Genomic DNA, 13,625 nt, shown 5'->3' with positions numbered 1-13,625 from the left:
TCACAGCTGCGTTCCCAGAACTGCACAACAGAGACCCAAATATTTCTGAACAAATTATCTAATCAGTTTCCGAATCATGTTGATTTTACTGGTATCTTGATAAAATTTTCTATTTCCGTTGATAGTATCCTACTCAATCTCATTTCTTTTTCTCTAAACTATTTCAACAATATTTATCTCATCTCTCTGCCTAACTTTACCCCATTCAAATTCATCCTACTATCTCTTGTAGCAAATAGGTATTGCAAGAGATGTTAGTTTTCTCCTCTGCTTAAAAACTGCCCTTAGAACGAAATCTATCCAAATGGACTTTTTACTGCTTGAAGATATCAAACTTTTCTGTCTTTATGCCTCTGTTTCCTCTTGTGAAGTGCCCTTCTCCACCATTTCTAAGTGTTCAAATACAAGCTATCGTATAAGGCCAGGAAACGGTACTATTCATCTGAATTTTATCTATACTTCTCATGACACAATATTTCTTATATTGTACTAAAAGTTACCTAAGTATAAACTTTTATGTCAACCAAGAAATGTGAAATTTCTTGGTTATGCAAAGATAAAACATGTAAAGCAATTCCACATAAATGATGTGACTTGAGTTATTGTTTCCAAACATAATAATAATTATGGTTACTTATAATTAATAAAATTGCATTTTTCTACAATATAGACTTTTCACATTTAGAATATTCTTATTACTGGATGCTCTGTCCTGGTTAATGACATCCCTTTAAACAATTAACTTGAAACTTACTTTCTATTAACTAAAATGTCCTGCTTGTAAAGGTGCACAAATAACCAAGGTATCTCAATCAATGTTAAACTTTCCTTTGTGGCCCATGGTACTTCAGGTGGTTCTTGGTCTAACATGTTCTAATCATTCAGTTAAATAAAAGTCCGGAAAACAAAAGTAAAATAACATTTGGTGATCATGCAGCAGAGAAGATTTAAAGAAGATTTTTTTTTTGAAGCCAGCTATTACACTGCAATAATAAAGCTTTCCAAATATCCAAGCTGCTCCAGAACAAGTCAGCTGCTAATGCTTAGGGTAAGCAATTTACTTTTCAATCCTATGAATCCCAACCCACTGATGGATCATGAAATCAATTTAGTGGATTAGAACTTTTTTTAAAATGAAATAGAATAGAGAATATCAGAATGCAGCTCATGGGTTAATAAGTATTTGTGGAACTTTTGTCTATTTTCACACACAAACACAGAGTGTGTACCGCATACTATAAAAGTTATTCTTTCCTATGGACTGGTCAAAATAGCAAACCAATGATATTTACAAGACACAGGGAATTAAAATACACACTGAAAAATATTCTTTTTTAAAAAACCTGCTTCATTTCCAACTAACAGTAAGTTATAGTGGGTTAAATATTTAAATATCCCTAGGGTTCTATTATTACATAAAGACATTGATTCACAGTCACTTCAAGTTACAGGAAACAGACTAGATAAGTTGTATTCTAAAAGAATGCTCATTTGTTTTTGATTTCTTGTGGACCTTTCTTTATTTGCCAAGGACATTCTGCAAACTATGAAACAGAATATGCTAGCTATTAGATTATTACATATTGTGACTTCTCATTGAATCAGGAAGTGACTAAACAATACAATATGCAATTAAGGTTTAGATGAAGTTGATTCAGCAAGATATAATTGTTATCCAATTGTCATACCACATTTGTAACTCACTGAACATGCTTATTCCTTGACACGGAGAGTTCCTTCCCCATTCTCCCATGTAAAATATTCAGATACGTAAAATATCATTCAGATACATAACTATCAATAATAAAATGGCTAGGAATTTAACACTTAAAAAAAACCTTTACAGACAGATGAATAATTTTACATTTCCCTCAAAAGATGGAATAACAATCTCCTTAGTTTATCATTATCTTGGTTATCAAGAATTGACAAAGCTTTGGAATTTCCATACAAAGCAACATTTTGTAAATATGGTAATAACACTGTCAATATCCAATAATACATTAAAAAGAATAAAGATCTCAGTATATCTAGGCAACGTGTGGGATAATTAATAAGGTGACATGAGAGCTATAAATTTACTCATGGTCATGGGAGGATGACATTGTTTAACTGAAATCTGATGACACAAAACGACATCAGTGAGTTTAAGTCAGCAGTACTGATTATTTTTGTTGTGAAGGTACAATATCAACTTTCAAAACTCTGAAGGATAAGTACCTAATGACTGTTTACTAACATGGTGAAAAAGGACAAAGACTACAGAGCCAAGACAAACTATACCACAGCCACAGAGAAGTTAAGCACCCCTTTTAAATGTTTTTTTCAATTGTTTGTTTCACCTTATTTCAGTCTTGCTTCCTTAAGATCCTTGGATAGCAACTATATTTCCTATATATACAGTTTAGCTACAGGACCCTTAAACAATAGAGAACACAAGGGAGTTTTATGAAAAGAAACAAATTATCTACTTACAATACTGTTAATATCTTGTGTATTTTTAATCAATAACTTGTCATTTTCCTTTAAATCAAATATTTTCAAACTGATGGAATTCAGAGTTATTACCATGGGTACTAAATACATACATACACATACACAATGCCTGAAGAATAAGGTTGGGTGCAAACAACTTCTCTGAATAAACCAGTTCTTACCTAAGTTTACTATCATGCTAAGTATCTGACTGTTCTAGTTTGCCAAGAACACTGGTTTATAATATTAAAGGGCTTTAAAAAAAAAAAAATCAATTGTCAAAGGCAATCCAACCACTGTTTGGAGTTTAGTGTCTTTAGAATACGGAAATGTCCAACCAGTTAAAATAATTATTAAGAATTCTTCTGAGACTTAATGGAAATAATGGTTCTCTCTTGGTCAAAAGAATAAAAGCAACCCTTGATATCCCAAAGAGGCCCACATTACCCTTTTGGATACACAAGCACCATCTTCCCAAGAGACTGACCACAGGGATGCCTAGAGCAAATGAGAGCTTTGAAGGAGGTCTCTCCACTTTTGCCTCTTCACTTACTAATTGTTTGATCCTGGACAACTGACTTATTAACCCATTTGATTCCTCAGTTTCTTCATCTGTAAAATGGAGATATTTGTATTTGCCTTTCAGGTTATTGGGAGAATCAATTAAATAATGTATATTAAGTAAGAAACTGGCATATGATAGAAGAAACCGGCATTCAACCAATCTCAGCTCCCTTTCCTTTCTACTTATGAACACAACAACCAACCATGAGTGTAAAATATTTCTAAAGAATACAATTTTTAAAACTTCTTATTTTCATAAGGGACAATGTTAAAAAGAGATAAAATTCTCCTCATGCTGTCCACATCACTGATTACAAACATAACCTCCATTGGCCATTTCATTCTTCCTATTACTTGTCCTCACAAACTCAAAGAAAAAACTTAACGCAGTCGGCTCCCTACAGATACACATGTCCTGCTTATTCATCTGCTGTTCTCCCCCACTGGTTAGTACAGTGCCAAACACACAAACACTCAATACATATTGCTACTGAACTGAAGCAAATAGTCCCAACGTGCCTCAAAAACTCCTAAAATACCACCACATTCTGCAAAGTGACTCAAAATGACCATGAGTCAGAAAGAAAAGGATGATCTGTCCAGTTTGAGGGAATCTTTATATAGCTTATTGGCAAGTGAACTCAAGTCCAAAACAGCTCTTGAAAGCAAAGAATAAAAATTTTCTAAGCATTGTAACACAACATCTTTACTTTTTAGGCAGAAGACTTCAGCTGCTTTTCAGACGTTTGTGAACAATCAGAAAATGTGGGGAAACTTGCCGTCACACATAGATAAAGCACCGGAATAACTGGTCCTGATAAGAGTTCATCTAGACAACTTAAAAGTAAGCAGTATTCAGAACACAGAAATCACAGGCAAAGTAGGCAAATGTCGACATCAGCTGCTGAAGTGGTGTACTTGAGCCATCTAGTGGGTAAGCGAAAAAAGTTTAATTCTGTAAAAAAAAAAAATGTCCTATTGTTCCAATTCTCCTCTCTGAAAATAATAATAAGGTGTATGTTTTTCAGAATAGTAAATTACAATCTATAAAGATAGTAGAGAACTAAGAAGTAGGTACTGAGGAAAGATGAAGAATAAAGTGGTGACAAATTTGGATGGAATTCAGATTTTATGGATAATTAAAGATGAATAACAAACACGAACACTCCTCCTGATATTTTTCTTAAAATCATATAAGGATCGGACTACATGTAAGTTTGTAAATGACATTACAGAAAATAAGAAAGGTTTCCTACCAGCTGCAAAGGTCTGAGGAAGGTCTAGAGGCAGTGAAACAAGGTGGCAGCCTCTGGTCAGAAAGAAGGGAACTGGGGACGCAGTGAACTTCTACTGGACTAAAGAAAGTGATGACGCCACCCTTCTACCTGGGGATTCCCATCCAGTGAGGGTTATGACAACCCAGCTCACTTAGGATCTCCTCTCACTCGCCACCACCCCCACTCCTAGCAGAGCAGGAGGGCCTGGGAGAACGCAGAAGACAAATTCCAGCCTGAGGAAGGATAAGAAGATGTAACTCTTCACAGCCCTCAAATCAACAGCATTGCTTCTAAAAGTCAGAATGTGCAATTTAAAAATTTCAGAAGCCACAAATTACTTGAGTAGTGTGATACTGGACAATTCACTTAAATTTTAGAAGTACATTTTTCTCAACCATAAAATTATGCTCTTGGAAGAAATTAGTGGAAAGACCACTTTTAACTCTAAAATTTAATGGTTTTTTAGGTGTCCCTCCCCAAATAAAGAGGTTAACAAAAAAAAACCACGTGGTTTTAGGGTTGGTATCTTTTTCCCGTTAATTCACGTAAACAATAGATACCATGCTGGAAGCTCCAAAGAAGAAATAAAGATGACTCCCTGACCCCAAGAAGCAGAGACACTAGCCAGCAGAATAAGACACTCGCTCAAGTTCATTTTAACCAAGGCAGAAACAAGGGTCACAAAAGATACAAATGCGATGCTACAGAAATCTTTGAGGCTAAGAATTTAGCCTGAAAAAAGACTTGCTTACCTATCAGTATGTGCCATTCTTTCTGAGATTCACTACGTAGGGAGGGAGAGGAGGGGGAGGGGATGGGAATGTGGGTGAAGAGAAGGCACAGTAGGAAGCAAGGGAAAAAACAAACACAAAACAAAAGATAAAACTAGCAACCGCCAAGGAAGAGTAAACAACGGCTCATTTTGCTGGGCATCCAGCCTCACGAAGGACCTGTTGCTGGAAATAAGGCTAGAAAGGCAGGATGAACGTATTTTTGCACCACAGACCATGAGGAATCATCTGAGGACTGCAAGCAAGACAAAGGAACCTGGGTGGGTTCAGTGAAGTGAGGGAGGACGTGACAAGTACTAAAAAGAGAATCAACAGGATTTGTGAACCAGCTGGGTATACAGGTGATGAACAAGAAGCTAGACCTGAAGACATTCTAGTCTATGTGCCAGGACGGAGAGTGATATTATTAACCCAAGTAGAAAACATAATTATTACGTCATGTAAGTTATTGTTTTACATATGAATTCATAAGACCAAAGATGCAGGCTAAGGAGAGCATCTTAGGGAAGATCTAAATTTAAGTTTTCTTTTTTTTTTTCAAAAGAGAAACTTAAGGAAGAAAGGAAAGGAGGGAGGGAGAGAGAGAAGGAGGAAGGAAGAAATGACAACAGCAATCAAGGTAAGAAGGAAAACTTGGAGAAGTATAATACCACAAGAGAGTAATGTTCGTGTGCAGTGGCAAAAACTATACTGGGTTGAAAACGGAAAGGGACATAAAAGGGAAAGTGGTGATATCTATAATATGCATCCTTTTCGAAAAGTATAAGCATTATTCTATAAGCAATATGGAAGCATTTAAGCCTAGGAAAGGTAGGTTAAGAGGACTTATGCTCAGTGGCTTCTGTTTTGGCATTGAAAAACGACATGAGGCTCTGTCGTGACCTCAATGAGGTGAAAACTTCCTTTCATTTATAAAAAGGCATTTTTTATAAATGAAAGCATTATAAAAATAAGTGCAGTAGTGATCCAAAGGCAACTAAGGGGAGTCAACCAGAATAAACAGAGACTTACAACACCGGAAAAGCAGAGAGATGAAAAGATTGTTTTAGACATGACACTTTTGAGATCTTAGTAATGTGATCAGGTGGTGTCATCTAACAGAGCTGCAGAAATACAGAAGTGGAACTCTAAAAAGTGGGTCAGGTTCCCATTTCACATATAAAAGCAGCTAGCCTGATACCATTTCCATAATATTGATCAATTCAGGTCTTTCACTTCTTTTGTCCCCATTTTGGTTATTGATATTTTCCTTAAAAAAAAAAAATCAACTTACAACTAGGATATACTGGGGCTTTGGCGAGAAAAAAGAAAAGAGGAAGATTGGCAACATATGTTAGCTCAGGGCCAATCTTCCTAACCAAAAAAGTTAAAAAAGAAGCTGGGAAGGGTTAACCTTTGACCAATTAAAAAAAAAAAAATCAAACATTTCATCAAGATTATAGATTTACTGGTGTAGAAGTGTACAAAGAATTCATCTTGTGAAATTTATAATATATCAAAAAATGCATTAATGGAGCCAGCCCAGTGGTGTAGTGGTTAAATTCACGTGCTCCACTTTGGTGGCCTGGGGTTCCCCGGTTCGGATCCTGGGTGCAGACCTAGCACCACTTATCAAGCCATGCTGTGGCAGGCATCCCATCTATAACACAGTAACATAGAAGAAGATGGGCACAGACGTTAGCTCAGGGCCAACCTTCCTCAGCAAAAAGAGGAGGATTGGTGGCAGATGTTAGCTCAGCGCTAATCTTTTAGAAAGAAAGAAAGAAAGAGAGAGAGAGGGAGGGGAGGAAAGAGGAAAGGAGGGAGGGAGGGAGGAAGGAAGGAAGGAAAGAAAGAAGAAAAAAATGTATTAAGTATATAAATACGCTTTAAGAAAGAATAAAGTGAACTTCAGTGTAAAACCCCCCAGTATCCTGAAACCACCCGCCAGTACCTTGAAATTCCTCCCCAACACCTTCTCCCTCTCTCCCCGACAAGAGGTAACCATTTATCTTAAAGTTTCTGACAATGATTCACTTATTTTTCTTTATAGCTTCACAATCTAGGCATTTATCCTAGTCATATTTTTTAGTTTTGCCTCTTACTAAACTTCATAGAAAAGAAATCATGGTGCGTATATTCTTCTGAGGATTGCTTCTTCCATTTGCTATTGTAACTATGACATGAGAGAGCAAGCGTGTGCAGCTGTAGTCCATTAACTGTCCCTGTGGAAAGGTATTCCACTGTATGAATTCCACCGTTTATTTATCCAATCTACTGCTGATGGATATTTAGATTGTTTCCACTTCTGACCTATGATGAAAAGTGTTGCCGTCACCCAGAGAAGTCCCTGAAAACATTTCCCACGTCTAATGTTGTTTTTAAGTGGTGCTTGCTTACAGGAATCAAGGCAGAACACTGCCAGATGGCGAAACCGCAGAACTGGCCCAAACCAGAAAGGTGCAAGATGGCAATGGGGTGCCGTGCACAAAAGGAACGTGTGCAAAAGGTGCCATGCACAAGAAGGGAAGATCTGCACATGCCCTGAGCGTCCCCGGCCCCACGTGATGATGCGGAGACCTCTCCCGACTTCACATCCCATGAGAACCCTGCTCACCTTCCCTTCAGGGAGAAGGTGTTTTAGAGCACGAGCTCTCCCTTCTCCATTCCTTGACCAGTGATTAGAGTTTCTGCTCTCCTGTTCCAAACCCAGTCTCATTCTATTGGCGTGAGCAACCTCAGGCAACAAGACCCATTGCAGTCACCAGTCTCTTAGGGCTTGGTAACACTGCTATGAACATTCTTGTAGATCTCACCCACACACGTGTGCTTATGCCTTTCGAGGGTATCTACCTAGGCGCTGAACTGCTGGGTCATAGGATAAGCACATGTTCAGCTTTACTACGGGACACCAAATTATTTTCCAAAGTGCTAACACCAACTCTCGAAATAGAATTTTCAACATAAACTAAGAATATTTCACTTAGTTTGTACTTCTTTAAATACTAATGAGACCGCGCATCTTTTCATGTTTACTTACCTTTTAATTTTCCTCTTTTTGAAGCCTTTTCCCAGTTGATTTGTGGTTGTGATGTCAAAATGACAAAACTGAAAATATCTGCATGGAACAGTAGACTATAAACAGAAAACTACTAAAGTGACAGTTGGAACTGAATTAATAACAAAAAATTGTGAGATAAATTAATGCAGTATATTGATAGAAAGGCATACTTTTAAAAAAGCGAAAATAAGCCAATGTCAATCCAGGAAAGCTAGAAAAAGAACAACAAAATAAACTCAAGGAATACAGTAAAGGGGAAGAAATAATGAAGATGAGAGCACAAATTAATGAAACAAAACAAACAGTACAGGGATCAGCAAAAACCAGAAGTCAGATTTTTCAAAAGATAAAGTTAGAGGACTCACACTTCCTGATTTCAAAACTTATCACAAAATTGCAGTAATCGAAACAGTATAGTACTGTACATACAGATCAGAGTACGGAAATAAACCCATACATCAAGGGTCAACTGATTTTCAACAAAAGTGCAAAGAGAAATTCAATAGGTGAAGAAGAGTCTCTTCAACAAACGGTGCTAGACAACTAGATAACCACATGGAAAAGAATAAATTGGATTCCTACCTATACTATATTAAAAAAATTAACACAAAATGTATCAAAGATCTAAATTTAAAAGCCAAAATTCTTAGAAGAAGAAATAGGGGAGTAAATCTTCATGACCCTGAATTTGGCAATAGCTTTTTTAGATATGACACCAAAACCACAAGAAACAAAAGAACAGACGAAGTGGACTTCACCAAAATTAAAAACTTTGTACATCAAAGGACACTATCAAAAAAGTAAAAAGACAATCCACAGAACAGGAGAAAATATTTGTAACTCACATATCTGACAAAGGTCTAGAATTCAGAATATATAAAAAAAACTCTTACAATTCAAAAACAAAAAGACAAACAACCTAATTAAAAAATGGGCAAAAACAATTCTCCAAAGAAGATATACAAACAAATGGTCAGTAAGCAAATGAAAAGATATTTAACATCATTAACCACCAGGCAAATGCAAATCAAAACCAGGAGACACCACTTCATATCCACTAGGATGGCTTATCAGAAAGACAGACAATAACAAGCACTGGCGAGGATATGGAGAAATTAGAACCCTTGCATATTGCTGGTAGGGATGTAAAGTGGTGCAAGTGCTGTGGAAAGCAGGTGGTGGGGGTCTCAATAAGTTAAACACAGAATTAACATATGACCCAGCAATGTCAGCCCTGGGCATATATCCAAAAGAACTGAAAATAGGTACTCAAACAAAAACTTGTACGTGAATGTTCATAACAGCATTACTCACAACAGCCAAAAAGTGGACACAAGCCAAATGTCCACCAAGTGATGAACAAATAAACAAAATGCGGTACATACAAACAATGGAACATTATTCTGACATTAAAAGGAATGAAGTACTGATATGTGCTACAACATGAACGGCCTGAATTGAAAACACACTGGTAAGCGAAAAGAAACCAGGCATAAAAGGCCACATACTGTATGATTCCATTTATGTGAAATATCCAGAACAGAAATCCATAGAGACAAAAAGTAGTTTCTGGTTGCCAGGGGCTGGAATAGGGGAAATGAGGAGTGACTACTTAACAGGTTCAAGGTTTCCTTCTGGAGTGACGAAAATGTTCTGGAACTATACAGTGGTGATGGTTGCACAACACTGTAAATATACTTAATGTGACTAGTGGCAAATTTTATGTTATGCATATTTTAAAAATTAAAAAAAATGGAAATAAAAAAGGACAGAAGATTGATGAACTTCTGGAGAGACCAAGCAAAAAGTAAAAAGCAGCACAAACTCCCCATTATGAATGGTGAAAAAAGGGATGTGACTACAGATGCTAGAGTTATGAAACAGATAAAAGGATATTATAAACAAGTTTTACGTCAACGTTTTGTCTGCTTGTTCTATCAGTTAATAAGAGAAAGGTGAAAAGTCTTGAACTATGCTTATGGATGTGTTTTATCCTTGTATTTTTTTTTCTTTACATATTTTGGGGTCACAGTATTAGGCATGTAAAATTTAGTACTGTTTTACTTTCCTATTAAATTATATCTTTTATCACTGTGAAACAACCCAATTTATCTCTAGAGTGAAGCTTTGTGCCTTACAAATCTATATTAGTATTTGCATGATGTATCTTTTTCTAGCCTCTTAACTTATAAATTTTTAAGCTTTTCTTGGTAAACTGCATAGTTGAATTTTTAAAACTCCAGTCTGACACTCAAATTATTTGGGGCTTAGTCTATTTTATATTTAACAGTTACTAATATATTTAGATCTATGTCCACCATTTTATGTTTTCTACTTATTCTGTGAACTATATCTTTGCCTGTTTTTTCTTCTTTTGGATTTCATACTTTTCCTTATTCCCTTCCATTTCTTTTAATTGCTATTCTTTATTATAACATACATGCTGACCAGATTCTGAAACGTCACATCTTTGCTCTCTTCATCAACAAGTACCTTAGAACACTAACTCCGTTTATCCCTGTTTGACTTACATGCTATTACTGGCATATGTATTAACATTTTTAAAAGCCCACGAGACAATTACTGTTTATACAAAGCATGGCTGGTTTCGATTTGCCAAGCTGTTCACTACTTGTCGTGCTTCCACTTATTCTTCCATTTCAGGCCTTCCATCTGGAATCACTTTCCTCCTGCCTAGAGTACATTCTTCAAAATCTCCTTTAGCAAAGACTTCCTAACTGCAAACATTCTGTCTGTGTAAAGTGTCTGAATTTCCCCTTACTTTTTTTCTTTGGTGAAGAACTCTAGATTGTTTTTTCCTTTTACTTAAGATTATGTTCCAATGTCTTCTGGGTGTGACACCATTGAAGGTATCTCTCTCTTCGTTCTCTATTGTCTATTCCCCAGCCCCTCTTACGAAAGGCCACTCAAGTCAACGTTTAGACATTCTTAGGTCTCAACTTTTCTTTCATAATTTTCATCTGCTTCCCTTGAATATATGCTGGATAATTTCTTCAGATGTATCTTTCAGTTCATTATTCCCTTCTTCAAACTTACATAATCTGCAGTTAAATCTATCCATTGAAGATTTTTTTTAAAGTTTTAATTAGTACAATTTTCAATTCTATAAGTTCTAGCTGGTTTTTTAAAAAATCGTTTCGGATGTTCTTTATAATTTCTTAACCTTGGAATACATTTTCAACATGCCTTTTGTTTAAACTTAGTAAGCAGTTATTTTATATTCTATGTCTGATCATTCCCGTTTTCTATCAGGTCTGCTGCAGACTCCTGCTCACGGTTCCTGGTTTCCTTATGTTTTTATTTTTGACTGTCCGTTGCTCTACTTACTTGGAATTTTATTCTGGGAAAACTTTCAGCCCTGGGATAGAGATGCATTTCTCCAATGAGAACTAGTACTTGCTTCTACCAAAAGCCTGGAGATACTCATTGCCATTATGGGAATAAATCCAAATTAAATTATCTTAGGGTAATTTTTTTAGACCATCTAGGTGGTGTTAAATTTAAACTGCAAATCACATGAGCATCAGCTGGTTGCTCAAAATTCTCAGCAATGATCTTGTCCCCACATACCCAGATTAATGGTTCTCAAAGTGTAGTCCCCAATCAGCAAAATCAGCACCACTTGGGAACTTGCTAGAAATGTAAAATGTCAGACTTCACCCCCTATGCACTGAATCATAAACTCTGGGGAGTCACCTAGCACTCTGTGCTTGAAAAAGCCCTGCAGGTGATTCTGCTGCATATACAACTGTGAAGCATAGAGAAAATCAATTTCCCTTGCAGTCTTGAAGGACGGTGGGTTTGATAAGGCTTTCTAGTTTAGCCCTCTGAGACTCAGCTTTAAGGGGAAGAGGATGACTTATCAGACTCGTCACCTCAACAAAACCTTATTATCTCCTCAAGTTCCTCAATGCTGCCTGAGGCTGAGGAAAGGAAAACTCAAGTTAAACAGGTTTCACAAATGCCCTCTGGATGAAAGTCAGTTTAAACGTCACACACAACTTCTCAGAGATCCTGTGCCTTCACTTTGTTTTTTTTCTCTGAGAAGTTTTTACTTGATGCTTTAGCAAGGATTTCCTTTTAACTTATTTTGGAATTATTATAGATTCTTAGGAAGTTGTAAAGGTAGTAGAAAGAGGTCTCATGTACCCTGCACCCAGTTTCCCCAAAAGTTACATCTTACTGAACTATAAAATCAAAACTAGGAAAGTGACATTGATACAATGTGTGTGTATAGTTCTACATCATGTTATCACGTGTGTAGATTTGTGCAACTACCACCACCACAATCAGGACACAAAGCTATTCCATCATCACAAAGACTAGCCCCCTTTATAGCCACATCCACCTCCTTCTCCACCCCCATCCCTGACTCCTAATCTCTGGCAACAACTTGTTATCTGTTCTATATTTCTATAATTTTGTCCTTTCAAGAATGTAATATGAATGGAATCACACAATTACTTTTTGAGGCAGGCGTTTCCCACTCAGCATAAATGCCTTTAAGATCTATCCAAGTTGTTGCATATATCACATTCCTTTTTGATTGCTGAGTAGGATTCCAAGGTATGGATGCACCATAAATTAATCGTTCACCTACTGTAGGACATTTCAGTTAACAGTTTCTGGCTGTTACAAATAAAGCTGCTGTGAAAAATCATGTACAGGTTTTTGTGTGGACAGTTTTCCTTAGTCTAGGATAAATGCCCAGGAGTGTGAGGCTGTGTCATAAGATAAACTTTTTAAGAAAATGCCAAACTGCTTTCCAGAGTGGCTGTATATATTTTACATTCCTACCAGCAATATATGAGAGATCCAGGTTCTCTGCATTCTTGCTAGCATTTGGTACTGTCAGTTTTTCACTTTAATGGTTCTGATAGGTGTATAGAGATATCTCATTATAATCTTAATTTGCATTCCCCTGATGGCTGGTGATGTTGAACATCTTTTCATGTGCCTATGTGTGTGCCATTCATACATCCTCTTCAGTAAAATGTGTTTTCCTGTCTTTGCCCATTTTCTAACTGGATTGCTTTTTTACTGTTGAGTTTTAAGAATTCTTTATTTATGAATCCTTTGTCAGATAGGCAGTTTGCTAATATTTTCTCCCAGGATGTAGCTTGTCTTTTCATCCTTTTAACAGGATCTTTCACAAAGTAACTACTTTTAATTTTAGTGAAGGACAATTCATTGATTTTTTCTTCTTACAGAAGTTGTACTTTCGGGGTCATTTCCAAGAACTCTTCACCAAGCCCTAGGTCCCAGAGATTTTTCCCCTATGTTTTCGTTTAAAAGTCTTATGGTTGTAGAGTTATAGTTAAATCTATGATCCATTTTCAGTTAATTTTTGTATAAGGTGTGAGATTTAGGTTGAAGTTCATTTGGTTGCCCATGGATATCCAATTGTGCCAACATCATTTGTTGTAAAGATCATTCTTCTCCATTCTCTTTTGTACC

At 36.4% G+C, this 13,625-nt stretch overlaps 1 protein-coding gene across 18 annotated transcripts in view; it reads right to left on the bottom strand.

Moving 5' to 3' along the window:
• Positions 1 to 13,625, bottom strand: part of MAPK8 (mitogen-activated protein kinase 8) — a 103,327-nt gene that overhangs the window by 49,748 nt on the left and 39,954 nt on the right. For 7 of the 18 annotated variants that reach the window (XM_046652615.1, XM_046652628.1, XM_046652620.1 and 4 more), the window contains one exon: positions 8,127 to 8,204. The exons of 8 other annotated variants lie outside the window; for them this stretch is intronic. The gene's annotated coding sequence lies outside the window, so the exon portion shown is untranslated. Of the gene's footprint in view, positions 1 to 8,126; positions 8,222 to 13,625 lie in introns of all 18 variants that reach the window. 3 more of the 18 variants (XM_046652629.1, XM_046652618.1, XM_046652622.1) reach the window with 1 other exon arrangement.

The sequence above is a fragment of the Equus quagga genome, chromosome 2 (genome assembly GCF_021613505.1).
Source record: "Equus quagga isolate Etosha38 chromosome 2, UCLA_HA_Equagga_1.0, whole genome shotgun sequence".
In the NCBI taxonomy this organism is placed as follows: domain Eukaryota; kingdom Metazoa; phylum Chordata; class Mammalia; order Perissodactyla; family Equidae; genus Equus; species Equus quagga.
Note: the sequence above shows the minus strand (reverse complement) of the source record. Positions and strands in the feature narration are given on the sequence as shown.